At 38.6% G+C, this 15,885-nt stretch overlaps 1 protein-coding gene across 9 annotated transcripts in view; it reads left to right on the top strand.

The window, feature by feature from the left end:
• The window catches only part of FLRT2 (fibronectin leucine rich transmembrane protein 2), a 63,465-nt gene that overhangs the window by 34,537 nt on the left and 13,043 nt on the right, over window positions 1-15,885 (top strand). Inside the window, exon 2 of one of the 9 annotated variants that reach the window (XM_064512224.1) lies at window positions 9,940-10,165. The exons of the other annotated variants lie outside the window; for them this stretch is intronic. The gene's annotated coding sequence lies outside the window, so the exon portion shown is untranslated. The remainder of the gene's footprint in view (window positions 1-9,939; window positions 10,166-15,885) is intronic. 9 annotated transcript variants of the gene reach the window in all.

Below are 15,885 nucleotides of genomic sequence, written 5' to 3'. Positions count from 1 at the left end.
AGAAAATTGGTTACCCTGAGGGTCAGATGGGCCAGAGCCAACCGTTTACCAGAGGCAACCGTTTGGCATCTGCTAACAATTGTTCTCAGATGGTGAATGGCTGTGCAGGGGCTGCTACCAGCCAGAAGAATTCAGAGTCTGAAGTCTGAAGTGCCTCTAAATTTTGCAAGTATCAGAGCTACCTTAAAGCAACAGAGCAGGCAGTATCACACACAGAGCAGGGCTGAGAACCTGGGATTTGCAGACTCTTTATGGCAGCATTATATTCCTGGTATGTTTAGTAAAGATGTGAGGAGAATACGGATTCTGCTCCAGTATCCTTAGTATTGATAGAAAATTATTGGAAGGAGCCTGGCAATCATACAGCAAGTAATTAGTTCACATTGATTTCTTTGCCTACTATCATATGTTACAAGCCAGAAAATACTTACCCAAGCCCTGTTTAGGATCACAAGTCAAAACAATTCCTACAATAGGAAGAACATAGGATTCAAGAGTAGGAGCAGCCTCTGTAAATGCAGTGGATTTATTAAAGGGAATTCCCATATGAACCTACAAAGTGAAACACTACCTGTACTAGATAGGAGAACAAATAATGCACCATCTCCTAAAACAGTTGGGAGTGGGAAAACATTTGTATTTAAATCCAAACCTGACAATCAATTTAACTCAAAGCATGTTTTTAAGACATACCAAGCGTGTGCTTGAGGGACTGTAATGCTGCTAGGAACAGTGGGAAATGATGCCAGGGGATACAGGGCGAAGTACAGGTGCTTCCTCTCCCAATTTGTGGGCATTCTCCAGCAGACAATGGGGGAAAGAAAACCAAACCCTAAACTGTTCATGAAGAGGGGACAAATATCTTTTGATATCTCTGATGTTTATTAGTCATCCTCATTATTTCTTTGTTCTATATGTTCTGTGTTTTATTATACACATACATATTCAGGTATGTACTGTCTACTTCCTGGGTATCCAGTACTACTTCTTGGGTACCTAGCATCCCCAAGCCCAGACATTTAATTAAAAATAAACATTTTAAACAAGTGTTTTATTAAAATCAGTAGGCCAAGAGATTCTTTGCACATTCAGCTCTCAGCAGGGGGGTCTCTGCTGGATTTTATAATAGTTACAGCAGAAATCAAGTTAGGCTGAACTTAATGAACTGGCCTAGCTGCTTGTCTGTGTTTTTATAGGTTTTCTAATGTTCACTGTTTTCTTAATTATCCATTTACTGTTTTTGTATTGGACTGGAGTTTCATTACTCAGTGCTTCTACTATACTGTGGAGATGAAAAGTACATTTGCTCTAAGTGCTAAATGTTCTTATTATCTTCTATGAGGAGAACCCAGACATCCTGAAATCCATCTGTATAGCACAGAGAATCTCTTACAAGGAAAATGGATTTATTTTCTATGTGTTTTTCATTGGTGCCATTTTGGAGAAATATCAGCACACTAAAGGAAACAAAAAGTTCAGTTCACAAATCTAAGGGGAACTTAGCTAAGGCTGCTGGAGCAATCAATTTCTTTGATATTCAAGAGGAAAAAAAACAACCCTTAGAAATTCTGTTTTGAACCATTAGTAATCAAATAAGTATTCTGTTTCCAACTACATACTGTCCTTTCAAAAATGTGGATACCATTTAATTCATATCAGTCATGGGAGAAAGAGAACAATATGCAAAAGCCAGTCCACCCCTCACTGAAACCCACAAAAATCTTCTTCTGGACTAGACTCTGCTTCACCTTAGGGACAGGGGAGATGAGGGAGAAAGAACGTAGAATGCCCTGAGGAGAGAAAGGGAAAGGAACGATGGAAATATAAAGGTGTGTTATGGGGGAAACCGCTTAGTTTCTTTTTACAGAATAGAGGAAAGAATATTCAATGCATTGTTTCAGTTGTTTTTTTCCTGGCTACTTCACTGTTAATAATGATCTCTTCTTTAGGAAAGAAAAAAGAAAAAAAAAAAGGAAAAAAAAAGAAGAAAAAACACTTTATTTAGAAAATTTAACTGACAGCAAATAGAGTTACGTTGATTTGTGGAATGATGTGAGGGTAGAAGTAAAAAGAAATAGCCCTCAAATAAGTTAAAGTTTTGGCTGACAAACATTAACAAAGCTGCTGTAACATGTAGCTGCATTTTTATCGTTCCTTCAAATTAAATCAAACCATGGCTGTTAGATTTTACACAGTGCATGATGGTGCATTGCATCACCAGATGAAACTTCAGGCTAAATTTTCATTTTGAGAAGTGAATTAAACAATTAAATATCCTATGAAACTGATGGCACCCATTATCTTGTTTGTTATTCAGGTCTTTAAAGAATCCCTTGATGTAGCAATAATTGCCTGCCAGAATCAACTGACTTTATGGAAACCAAAGTTTCAGATGCCTTCTTCAAAATATTGTTTATTACGCTTAATGTCACTCAGAACAGTCCCAAGAAAGTTGGAGAAAATTGCCTTTTTGCTTCTTTCCTAATGTGCCGAAAGTACTCTGTTGCAGTTTTATCTTCTTGTCATTCCACAAAGTATTAACTGTGTTTTTTGTGAGCTTCCATTGTTAATAACATAACTGTTACATAAACTGCAAAGATGTACACCCTGAATTAAAAAGCGGGATGGAAAAATCAAGTGATGTGATTGGCCTTCCATGCAGTTAACAGAATATAACAATGTAAGTAGTGATGTTGGGTCCAGTCCTCCAGGCTCATTGACTTCAGTAAGCCTGCCTACTCATGTGCGTAAAAACTCTTTCAAGATCATGCCCAAGGTTAAATCATGGGAACTTGGACGCGGAAAACTTTAAAAAGTACTTTTGAAAATAAAACAAAAGGCTAGCTGAAACTAATGGGAAATTTTCCATCGACTTCAAAGGCAGTAGAGTAGAATCAGAGCCATGGAGCTTCATACACAGCAAAGGAATCCATGACTATAATTTTGTACTAGTTTCTCAAAATTGTCGCTTTATTATAGAGCATGTCCTTTTATCACTTTAATCACTTCTGGTTTCTGTTGTAAAGGAGCACATATCCTTACAGACTGGCACAAATAAATCCACCCTCCAATATAAAATAGATGTCAAAAATAAATATCAAACTCAAATATTTAAAATTAATCCATAAAATAACTAGTATACACAGCAAAGTCTGTTTTATATTCTTATAATTCTAATTTTGTTGAGAAAGCAAACAGGACTAGATGATATTCTAAAATATCAGTGTGCAACACTGTAATGAAATCAGAATTGTTTTTCTTTTTTAAGAGAGGAATAACATTCACATTCTTGAATTTCACTACCAGATTGTGGCATCGGTTTTAAAAAATAAATATTTCTCCACAAATGTTAGATAATTTTAGCATGGAACTGAACTGAAGGTGCTAAAAAAATATGCATTTCCTTTTTCTACATTTTTTTAAATGTCTGTCTGATCTCTTGCTCAGACGTTGGCTGGAAATGTCAAAATATTGTCAGGCTAATGTCAGGCTACATATGATCTCTGCTGGTCAATCAAAGCACAATAAAATGACTTGTTTTCAACAACAGAGAATTTGGCCCTGGAAGCAGAAATTCCTGAAAACTGGAGTTGCATTCACATTCCTTTTTTCCTTGGTGTTTGGGCATATTTGTGTGACTGAGTTTTGAATGGGCTTTGAAAAGAGAATCGTAAGCTGCTGTGTGGATTTCATCTTAAATATTTTTCTGTGAGCATGTACACCACAAAATTGATTGCAAGAATGAGACCGCCTTGAGAATAGAAGCTCCTCCATATGACTAATGTGACCAACTGCCAATATGAAGGACATCTTCAATAATAGGCTGTCTCATTGCTGTAATTAGCAGAGTATTCCTTTGTATCATTCTGAAGAATGAATACAGTTTAGAAAATCATGATATTTGAGTCAAGAGCATCCCAGGAGCAGAATAAGAGGTGACATTTATCAGTTAGCTATTCCCATTTTTTAATCTCAGTTTGAAGAGTAAGGTGGCTCATTTGATATTTGTGGCTATACAAGTTCAAGCAGTATTAAGAGACAAAAAACCTTATTCTTGGCACAGAGTTGCCAGTGTGATTTGTTGTATCCAGAGATAGAGGGAATTTGCCTACCTGGAGTATCCTGGTATTACCAACATGAGGTAAATTTTTTGCTGGTAAGGTGAAGTAATTAACATGAGTTCAAACACCTCTCATTTCAGGCTACATTAAAATCTGGCTGCAGTAAAACCTAGACACTTTGATATCATGTGGGCCTCAATATTCCAGGTCTATATTTGCCTTCTACAGTGCATGGTGACACAGTACCTAGAGGTGTGTTTTTGGCTTTGGCTTCACAGTGCCATTCAAAACCTACAAGGACAAATTCCCTCTGCAATTCAGTAAACTCAGACTTGCAACTTTTAAGCATTTAAAAGGACTTTTGTCATCCACTGTCAGAGAGAACAAGGTAAAACCAGCATGGTCACTTTAATAGTTGGTACTTAAAACAAAGATGGATTTGAATAGCTAGTGTGGTTTTCAGCAGTGTGTGTTTGTGCTGTTCTGTCACACAGCACAATAGTTTCCAAGCTGTCTTAGCCACAGCATCAGGGGAAGCTGTGTACTTGTTTCCTTGTAACCTTGTAAATCATACTGTCCATTTAAATGCTTTCAATAAACAAAAGAATTTCTGCAAGCGCTTTCATTAAATTGAATTCCCCACTGTGACACCAGTCGTCTTCTCTATACTTGCATTGAATGACTCTGTCTGAGGTTGGCAGTAAAGGCTGAAGGGGAAAAAACAAACCAAAATAACAAAGCTGAAACAGTCAAACCTCAGGCCATTAAGGGCCATGTCTTCAAAGGTGGATGTCTAAGCAGAGAGAACATGTGGTTTCATTGACTGAATGCAGACTAGGAGACAGGAACTTGTAACTTTTAATTTTACTTTTGCTCCTGTCTCACTTTGCAACCCTTAAGCAACTTAATTTAACTCTCTGAGGAAGATCTGGTGCTGCCTTTTTTAGCATTACAGCACCAATCCCAAAGGCCAAGGGAGATTTAAGACAGACTTTGAGTTGTTCTCATTCTGGGCTGCTCCAAGGGTGCAACAAGGCCTCCTGAAGGAAGCCTAGAATAACCTCCCAATGTAGCACAGTTACGTAAGATCCTAAAGCCCTAGGCCTTACCCCCGTATATCCCATATACTGGGTCTTATCCTACATTTCTTAGAAAAGGCTGAGCTGCTTCTGATATTGTCTGTGCCAGAGCAGTTCTGTCCAAGGAGACTTAGGGTTTTGTGTAGTTCCTGTATGCTGCTACGACACTGTATACAGTCTGCAGCCAAACGCAAAATACGCAGCCACAGAATCTCAGTTTCTAAATCTAAACTGAGATATAAAAATACTTTCTGAATTCCAGAAGGATGCTAGTAATGCTTGTCATGCAGTGATTTTGCAAGGGATTGTTAGTTAACCCTCAGAACAAAAGCAGCTGAATCACGAGGCCTTATCTCCCAGGAGAAAGTGGGAAGGGCCACTAAAGGATTCACAGCAGGAAGAGCAAACTATACATCAGCTCCTAGCTAATGTATTACCTTTTAGTGACATCGTTGCCTGTGATAGCAGGGGTCTGGACTCAGTGACCTAGGAGGTCACTTCCAGTCCTGTGTTCCCATAACACACAAATGAACTGGGGAATTAGCCGGTCACCTGCTGGCAGCCATCTGGTCAGAAACACGGTTAGTGTTGCAGTTCCGAATGCGGATCTCTCAAATCCCAAACTTACGCATGCAAATGAGCAGTGGGATGAATATAATAAACTATCTATTGTATTGCCAGAAAATACCTTCACAAAACCAGCGCATGAACATTTGAGGCCTGAACTTTGGAATCCTTATTTTGATTACCTGAATGCAAAACCTGAAAAGTTAAAAAAAATTGAGAAATTAAAAACAAAATTTCCTTTGTTTCTACTGTGACACTGGCTTGATGAAGCCTGTGGTACTGCCATAAACCTGGTTCCTTGCCTGTTGAACACAAGCCACCAGAGGATACTTTATCTTGTTTGTTTTCATCACCTTTGTGGTGAGATATCTGAGACAATCTATCCAGGCAGCTTGATGGAGAATGCTGTTTTTAGGTGCTTGGCTTCATTTTACCTTCTATTTTGCTCAGGAGAGAGAGAGTTATCATAAATATTCAAGTAGGAAGCCAAGTGGATTAATTGGATTAATCAATCATATTTGCTTAATGCTTACAGTAAGCTTAAGAAACACATCTGCTGGTTTTACACCTTATTGTTTGTTTGTCCTGCCTTGCAATTTTGCCAGTTCTTCTGATTTTATTATGAAACTAAAGATACTTGGCATTTTTATTATGGCTTCTTCTCCTGGAATCTTGTGAGTCTGGAAGAACTTGAGCTTTTCTGTTTTCCCACAAGATTCAAGACTTTGTGATTATAGGTATGTGAATAGTACTTGCAAATGTGATTGCTAAAGGTTTTCCAGGCCACCACAGCATTTCTCAGAACATAGATGAATTTAGCAATTAAACAGCACCATTTAGAGCTTCTCTGTGTGCAGGGGGATTCTACTTGTCATCCATTAGAAGGCTGGTCTCACTTTGATGCTTTATCTCATTTTCTTCTAGTACTTCTGACAGTAAGGTAACTTTCATCCCAAGAGCTTGGCAGGGAAAAGATAATCTCTAAAAAGAAGAAAGCCTGAAAAGTAGAACTGTCTATCACTGTTGAGACAGTGGTCTCTCCAAGCAGCCTCTTTACAGGTCTGCCTCACTGCTGCTGGCTCAGTATCAGTCACAGGTTCGGTGCTGGAGGCAGGAAAGAGAAGTATGAATGCCTTACATGCAACTCTCTCCTCTTCATACTGTTTCAGACTACTTTCTCTAAGAAATAGCCTTAATTTACTGTTGCATTTTTGATCATACTCATCATCCATTTCAGTGACTAATGACTGGACACTACTGACCTAGTCTGAATTAAAAAGGATGATCAGGAGGTGAATGATGATGTATGCAATGACAAGTATTACCATGGCCACCAGGTCTCAGGATACAATTATCCTTTAGAGACAGAGCAGTGTTTGAACCTTCATGGCTATGCTCACATTAGAAGATCATGCTCCTGCAGTAGCTGACACAAAAGCTGAGCTGACTATTACAGACAGAGATTGCAAATACAGCGTAGAAGTATGGAATTGTGACCGCAAATTTGTAACTACACATTTTAGGGAAAGAGAAAATAAACAGGCCATGTTTCCTGTTAGCAAACATTTACTGACTGTCACCATCATAGGTGTCAGGAGACCATCCCTGGAATTTATTTTATGTGGCTTAGATCATTCAAACAGCACAAAAATAGTGATCATTAGAAAACAAATTTTAAATAATGCAATTCTTATCGCTTAGGTTTACAATGGCAGAGAGGGGTGGAAGTTTTTGAAGTGTTTATCCACCAAAAAGGGAGAGGAATTCATTAGGATGGTCCTTGAGATATTAATAGTGATGGGAAGAAATTGAGTGAAGGATCAAAAGAAGCAAGGGTGTGAATTTCCTCTGGTTTTATTTCTTCTTATCATTGTATTTACCCTGAAATTTTATTTGTCAAAAGTATCAAATGTAGAAAGAGGTAACATTTTGGCTAAACTTTCCTTACATTGAAGCTCAACCGAACTTATGGGTTCCCTAGGTTAGTGAAAGATAAGGCTCTTTCAAGATATATCTCAAAGAAGGTGAAGTGAACAAGTGGTTGTTTTTACAAAGGACGCTGTTTGACAATCTTCCCAGCAGTCAAAAAGAAAAAGACATAACCTAGCAAGTTCACAGACTTTATACAGACTTCATATAGTTGCTGGTCCAATGACCTCTTACTCCAAAGACTGTGCAGGAGACTGAGAAGAAAGATCCCATCTATATCATACAAAGAATAGAAATGGAATTTAAAAAAGAATTTAATGATGTTTCTGCAAAGCTTAGAGAAATAAAAATTAGATATGTTCAAACTGAAACCCTAGATTCAAAACATTCGGAGCTTCAAGGCAGTACAATTCTATATACAGACATTGTGGCTTGGGTTATTCTCTACAGGAAAGATTCAAAGATCATTGAAGACATGAGTCCAAACCATGATGATACGTTTCAGTTCCTTCAGTGATCAGTACTTCATTCTGTAAGCTTTCCAGCCCTCTAAAGCTAAAGCAAGACATTGCTATTTAGGGAGCTAGAGCTTACTGTAGCACTGGAAGCATCTGTGACATTTTTGCATCATCATTTCACCATTTTATTTTTGTTCTCACTTTAAACACTCATGGTCTCAAAAGCAGTACAAAACAGTGAGCTCGCCCTCTTCCTTTTTGCTGCATCTGGAATGCCCAGGAGTGAGTAACAGTTGCTTTGGGTCTACATTATTTGACCAGTTTTGGTTTAATATTTTATTTATGGTTATTAGCAGTTATCTGAAACTTCAAAATGCAGAATTCAAGCTGTGTCAGTGACTTTTAAGCTATCGGATACATTATGGGATGGCACTGTATTTAATTTCTGACTGGAATACTCTGCAAGTGTAATGGACAGGTCAGTGTGTGCAACATTTCCGCTGTTGTGCTCAATCAGACTCACTAAAAACATTAGAAAATCCCAAGTGAGATAGCCCAGTGGTCTATCTAGTTCAGCACTCTTATATTGTCCCCAACACTGACAATAAGAGATTGCCGGAGTTGCATTTTGCCATCCATTCCCCTTGTCTGTCCACAGTAGTGTTGCCAAACTGTGGAACTAGGGAGGGCAGAAGATGCATCCCTGCCTCCTCTCTTTAAGGGAACTTGTTTAAGGACCTGTTGCCCATGGGATCGTTGAATCCTTTTTTGATTCTGCTGATACTGTTTGCCTCCACAGACTCCTGTGGCAGCATATTTCAGTTCACTATCCGCTGTGTAAAGTAGTACATTCTTTTGTCTGTTTTAAACTGATATCTTACTAATTTTGATGAATCTCAGTGGCTCTTGGTATAAAAAAGGGTATGATTTGCCTACAGGAATTCTCCTGATTCAGTCCTGATTGTTGGACAATGAGGCAGGCACTCCACCAGTGAAGAGCAGTGTCTGTGAATTTATGGTTAATCTGCTACAGGTGCATATACAGGTCATTTTAAATTTACTTTTATCATAGCCGTAGCTCAGTAATTTGCAGGAAGGGAATTCAAAAAGTGACCAGCACTACCACAGTGAATGTGTTTAAACATTGGATGCTTAGCCAGTCCTTAACCATGCTTCAAAAATATTTGGTTATTAGCAATAATACTAATGAATTCTATTGCATTGGAAAGTCTTTCCCCTTCATATAATTCCTACGCAGAAGATTTGAGTAAAATACATTTGGGGGGGAGTGTAATGCTTAAAATATTTGCATAGAATGTGAAAACAGATTTTTCTTTCCTCTTGGATACAAGATGGTTTTCTGCTTCACTGGAACAGAGGAGGGCAATATCTCCCAAGAGGCTCAAAAGCCTGGAAGATAATTGCTGCCAGGGTGGGTTGGTTTAAGCCTGTGTTTGGACAGAGCATGTGGCAGTATCTCTCAGGAAGTATGGTATTAGGAAATGCAGTTCATTTTGATTGAGCTAGCAAGGAAAGGATTTCTAAAATAATAGTATACAGTAAACAGATTCCACTGCTCTGGACTGAGCTAGTTCAAGCTCTTTGGAGTCAGTAAATCTGTTATCCTCTGGAGTAGCTGCAATTGTTTGATTTTTTGTGCTATATTATTTCACACCAATTTTTGAATTCAAAACAACTGTTTGCTATAATGGAGCAGAGAAGTCTAGATAAATCTGAAATGGAATGTCTGATAAATTCCTGACAAATCCAAAATGAGGTTGTGTGTTCGTGTGTTTGAAAATACTCAGGTGACTTTCTCCTTTTAATATTTATTCTCATTTTCAGTGCCTCTTCTGTTCTTCAGGCTGTACCTCCCGAGTAGCACAACACAGGCACAGTAGCCCAAAGAGAGAAGTGAAGTAAAGATATCTTTGTGGTATAAGAAAATTTACTTTTCTAAGCAACATCTGCAGCTGCTGCAATTCACAGAAACCTTTTCCTGGATGCTTATAGGCTCTGCTGCCATTCATCTATCCATAATGCATTGGTTTCTTCCTCATCTGCTCCACAGGTATCTTTCCACTTCTGCCAGTATGTGTCTGATATGAAATGAAACAGGAAGGTGTAAGCCTAGGCCTGCTGTTATGTCTCTGTGCTGTAGAAATATTTCCTTGGACATTGCAGCTGATTTGCTTTTCAGTCCCCTTATCTTATAACCCCTTATACAAAAGGGTTGTGTGGAGGTTAGAACAGACTAGCAGAGGTAAGAGAGTTGAAAATACTGTGAGCTGGATTTACAGTTAACACTGGTTTTACACCCTAAATCAGCGAGTTACAAGAAGTGTACGCCTTACTAGTATATAGTATATGAAGTATAAATAAAGACCCCATGCCTACAGTATATAACATTTTGGTGTATACATAGATCAAGATCCCAGTTCTCTCATGCTTAGGAAGACATTTAGACCAGAGGCCTGCCTCAGTTTTTTGTCCAGTCAAAAAAACCACATCAGCAAACCCCCAAATCCCACAGCAGATTTTCAGATGAAGTCCATTTAAGATACCCAGAGGTCTACACAGCAAACGAAAAATAGTGTCGTATTTGATTCATGCAGTGACCTGAATAGATATACTGCTCTGCAGGCAGAAGAAAACAATAATTGGATTTTTGAGCAGGCATATATTGCTGCCCATGGGATAGCTTAAAACTCTACCTCACATTTTTTTATATTTGTCCCTCTGGCCCTCTCTCAGGTTTTATTGTGCACTGCCTCCTTGCCTTCCTGAACTCATTTGAGATATCTAGTTTTGTATAAGCACAAAATGCTGATAAGAATACTACTCTGATACCTTGCAATAACGACTATGCTGAAAAGTAGCACAAGGCAACACACTGATAAACAGCCCGTTTGCCTGAAATGCCTTGGCACATGTCAGATGGAATTTGCTCTTGGGCTGAAGGCCAATGCAAGGCTTCTGTACCTCTTAGGACCCACTTAAAAGCTATTAAGAGAGTTTAAGTGGTGCACAAGTCTCTTGTTGGCTGTCTGCACAGGGCTAAAGATAACCCACTGTGAAGCATTAACTGTTTTTCTCACTCTACTGCTGCTAGGTGTCATTTGTGGGCCTGCTGGCAATTTTGATCTCACTGATGCAACCACACACGGACCTCAAAGGCAAAGAGGAGAAGTGGAAAAACAAAGCTGAATTGCTTTCTGTGCTCTCTTCTATCTCTGTCAGGATTCATTCAGTGTGAAAGCTTTGAACTTCCAAAGTGAAATAAGCCTAGTAGAGCTCTTTAAAAAAAGTTTTAAAGCAGTTATTGGGAAAATATAATGACATTTAGAAAGTTTAGGACTGAATACCAGGGGTTTAGTATGCCGTGAGCTGCTTCTGCATAAACACATATACATGGTCGAGTATTTCCTTTCAATCAGTACCTTGTAAAGGAAATCAGATATTTACCTGTTGCTCTTACTGTATCCTTTCTTATGATCCTGGTCAGAACACTTACCATACTGCATAGCATGCAAAACGTGAGGCAACATGAGGCAGGAAAACAACTGGCTGCAGCAGCACATTTACAGCTTTTGGAGACGCGACATCCATTTGGCTCTGCTTTGTCTTTGTGCACCCCCTGAACTAGCAGCATCTCTGCTCCTTCAAGAAAGGAGTAGAGCAGGAGGAAGACTGAGAAGTGGCTTTCATCAGTAGCTGCAGATGTAAACACTTGCTCTTCTTCTGCTCTGCCTTTTCTTCCCAGGGTAACTGAGCTGCTGCCAGAAATTAGAAGCAGCTAATAGTTCCTTGGTTGGTGTAAACTGTTGCAGTCAGTGTTTAAACATGTAATCTATACTGCTTCATTCTGCAGGAGCAGAACTTTTGCTGGCTGACACTGCCTCTACTTATTACTTTGTGACCCTTTAAGATCTTTCGTGATCTTCTTGTGGTTTTAACACTAAGGCTGTGAATCACTGAGTTAAAAAGGTCTATTTACAATTTCTAGCTTCTTCTTATTTACATTTGTACCTGAAACTGAAACTTGCCTGTGTTAAGGTCTGTACCATCCACACAGCCTCTCCTTCTCAAAGAACTTTAAAATTAAATAGGCTATCTGAATGACTGCTGGGGAAAGGAAGTGTTATCCCTTTCACCAAAGGAAAACCAAAGAAGAACAATGTGCCGAAGAATATTTTGTCACTGCCAGAATCGGGCCTTGTACTGACATTCCCCACAGCACTGAATAAGTTCTTTCATCCCGCCACCTATCATATTTTTCTCAACCCTTTCATTCCTCAGATGTGTACATTCTTAGGACATGTGCTTGGCCATCAATATTGAAAAAAGACAGTAGGACCCTCTCGCTGAAAATAGGGACTATCATACAGAGTTACAGAAATCCTTTCATAATGTATTTTGGACTTGGCTGAAATGGGGAAATCTCTCCAGCAAATGAAAATGAGCAAAAAAATAAATGGCAAGCCCATATAAAACTAACTGAAAAAAGAATAATCTGTAAATGGTCCATATCATTGGTAATCTGTTCTCCCCTACTGCCTCTTTGGTATTTCTTTCTCAATGGACTCTAATGGAAATCACTGCTTTCACTGGTGTTCAGATAAACAGTGGATTTTATGACAATGCCACAGCATGCTGGGTGTTTTTGTACTGCTATAACATAGGTCTGGGAGGGAGGCTTATTATTTTATTATTTTTGTTTCTGATGTTATGTAGGATCACAAGGTGTTTCCTGTACAAGGCGCTCTAGTGTCATTGTTGGAGTAGTGAGAATATTGTGCTTTTCTCCACCTATGCATGCAGAAAAGAATAATTGTTGCATTGCTGGGAAAAGATAAAAAATCCAGACCTTTATCAGACACCGTTGTTGCTGAGATATTGTACAGTTGATAAATAATTCAGCTATTCAGCTGAGTAGGGATTTCAGAGGCGTAGCTGTATATTCTTCATCTATCCTTTTAATTTTTCCTGTTAATTGGTTATCTGATGGCAATGATTTAAAAATTCTTTTGATAACCTTACATTTGCCTGTTACAGAGGCTGTGTCGTAAGAGTGAGATTTGGTCTCTAGCTGGGAAGTATCTCCTGTTCAGCAGTCCCATAATGCCTGTAGCATAGATGATGGGTCCTTTTCAATATTTAGAGGCAATTAGGGTGCAAGCAACTTTCTTAATCTTTCTTAAGAGCACCTTAGCAGTGTTTGTGGAATAGTTCTTAACACTGTGAAGGAGCAGCATGTTAAGTAATAAAAGGGAAAGGAGTTATCTCCATCTGGCTTTGTTGGAAGGATATACATATGATGACACTTACAGCTTTATTTATATCAAGGTACCTCAGAGATCAGGGAGCAGCTAGTGCCATATTTTCTCCCTGGGCCATGTGCCACAAATAAGGAGATAAGAAAGTGGCAGCCCGTACTCATTTTCCTAAGATCCTAAATGAATGATATCCCACAAGGTAATGTGACACCATGCAGAATCTCATCAATGATGTAGCACCATGCAACACATTGAAAATGTGTCAAGATGTTGTCTCCACAGAAGCAATGTTTAGTCACTTAGGTCACTAAAAGCAGCTTTTTCAAATTACCCACAGACGTTTTGCCAGGCTGCCCACATATCGCTAGATAAAAACAAACTGTTTGCTTCACAGTGCAGAATAATTTATAGGTAGAGACCAATTTGCTTGCTAAGAAACAGCAGGTTGCCTTCATTTTTTCTTAGTACAAAATGCATTATGCTAAACACAGCACAGAGCATTTATGTTCTGAAAGGGGAATTATTTTAAATTAGTTTGGTATGATTAATTTTTTCAAACAGACATGTCCAGTTTTTGTCACAGAAAGCTGTAAGCCCTTTGGAAAAGGATCAGGAAGGCAAACAAAGGATTTTTTCTTTTCCTTTTACCATGTTAAGTAGAACTGTCCAGAGGCAGATAATTCCATTTCATGACAACTTTCAAGGTTTTAAAATATGGAACGTAAACACTATTTTATGAATGCTTTCATGAAATGAAATTGTGTCAAAACTTACTTTTTTGCATAAAATGGTCAAGTTTTTATTCTTCCTGTCTCCTTTTCTCTCTCTCCCTCTGGTCATAAATGATCAGAAAGCATTGGACCTAAGGCACATTTTTTATTGAAAACATAATCAAAACTGACAAATCTCCATGAAACATTTTGGCTTCAATGAAACCATATATTTTAATGAAAATGCATTTTGTTGAAATGTTCCAGATAGCTCCTCATGTAAGATTCTTTTCATCTGCCATTTCCAACTTTCTCAATCCAGCTTTACATCATCACATATTACATTGCTGAGTTTATGGAGTCCTAGATGAGATCTATCAAAGCTATTTCACCTGAGATATGAAATCAGCTCTTCAGGCATGAAAGACTAAGGAATTAATTCACCAGCATTCTAAATTGGTCTTTCTGGCTTTCTGACATATTAGTTAAGTTATGAACAGTACGGCATTAGACTGGTGAAAAATCAGACTAGGCCTTGGGGGAAGGTTAATAAAGACACCAATAGCCCTTTGCTGGTAGATGCAAAACTCCATTTAATATCAGTCCTGGAGGTGATCATGTGTTCCTCTTTGCCTGCTGGAGCGAAAATATCATGATGGTCACCATCTGGACTAAGACTTACAACAATCAGTAATTTTTTAATGAAAATACAGATATTTCCTTATAAACAGATGCTTGTGCTATCACAGACTTGGAGCTGCCGTGAAGTCCTAGGCAACTCAGAAGCTCAAGTTAGTTAAAAACCTGGAGTTCTGCATGTTTTCTACTCCCAAGGAGTCCTGTCTACTTATGAAAGCAGTTACAGATTTTGTTTTGCAATTTGCCATTTGTGTCTTCATTACCTTTTACCCTGACAACTGCAGTTAGCTGAAATAGCTGTTTTTGACAATTCCTACACTAGAATTCAGGACTCCATAGGCAGGAAGTCCTTAGTGGCAGTCTTCGCCTTCTGGAACTGCCCCTCTGGTACTGCCAGAAGTTAAAAAGGTCATAGCAAAGGTTTGTGCAACATGATTCTATGCAGATGGGCATTCAGCTTGGACTGGATGGTATGCCAACGCAACAGATAAGTTTGGGTAGATAACAGAGGAATGTCTACTAATATAGCTTGCAGTAGGAAATGTGCTGTTTCTTTGATATTTGCCATTAGGTGTTCAACAGACTTTCATTTCTGAAATTAAAAGGGACAAACTGTTTTTATTACTAAAATAGTTGTATCCCCTGACATACACTGACTTACGAAAAAAATTGTATTGTCATACAGAGAATCTGTGGGCATGAGTAGGAATGAATCTTTTGTCACAGAATGGAAACAGATGTGTTCTTGGGCTCAGAGGCTGCAGTAGCTGCTATTTTATTAATTACCACAGGTCATACAGCCTGTACGAAGTTATGCAACATCAAGTTTTATGAATAACTTCCTTCTATCATAAATAAATAACTGTTAAAGTAAACACAGCAACAATAATTCTTTAGTCCAAATAGGCTGTATTCGCCATCTGAACTTCTACACCCAGTTATGGACAAATCTGCAGATCTGAGTGGGAAGTGTGGCACAGCACGCTGTCCGGCAGGATGAATGGCAGCTTTGAATTTCTGGCTTCACCTCAAGTGTTTATACCATAGTTCCTGTAGTTACTTCAGTGCTGCCTGCTGAAATACAGTGGCCGCTCTAATAGTCATGTCAGGGAGTTATAGTCTAGCTTGTTCTCTCTTTTGACCTGCAACTGTATCCTACTAATCTG

The sequence above is a fragment of the Dromaius novaehollandiae genome, chromosome 5 (assembly GCF_036370855.1).
Source record: "Dromaius novaehollandiae isolate bDroNov1 chromosome 5, bDroNov1.hap1, whole genome shotgun sequence".
Taxonomy (NCBI): domain Eukaryota; kingdom Metazoa; phylum Chordata; class Aves; order Casuariiformes; family Dromaiidae; genus Dromaius; species Dromaius novaehollandiae.
The sequence above is the reverse complement of the archived record's forward strand: the minus strand, read 5'-3'. Positions and strand labels throughout refer to the sequence as shown.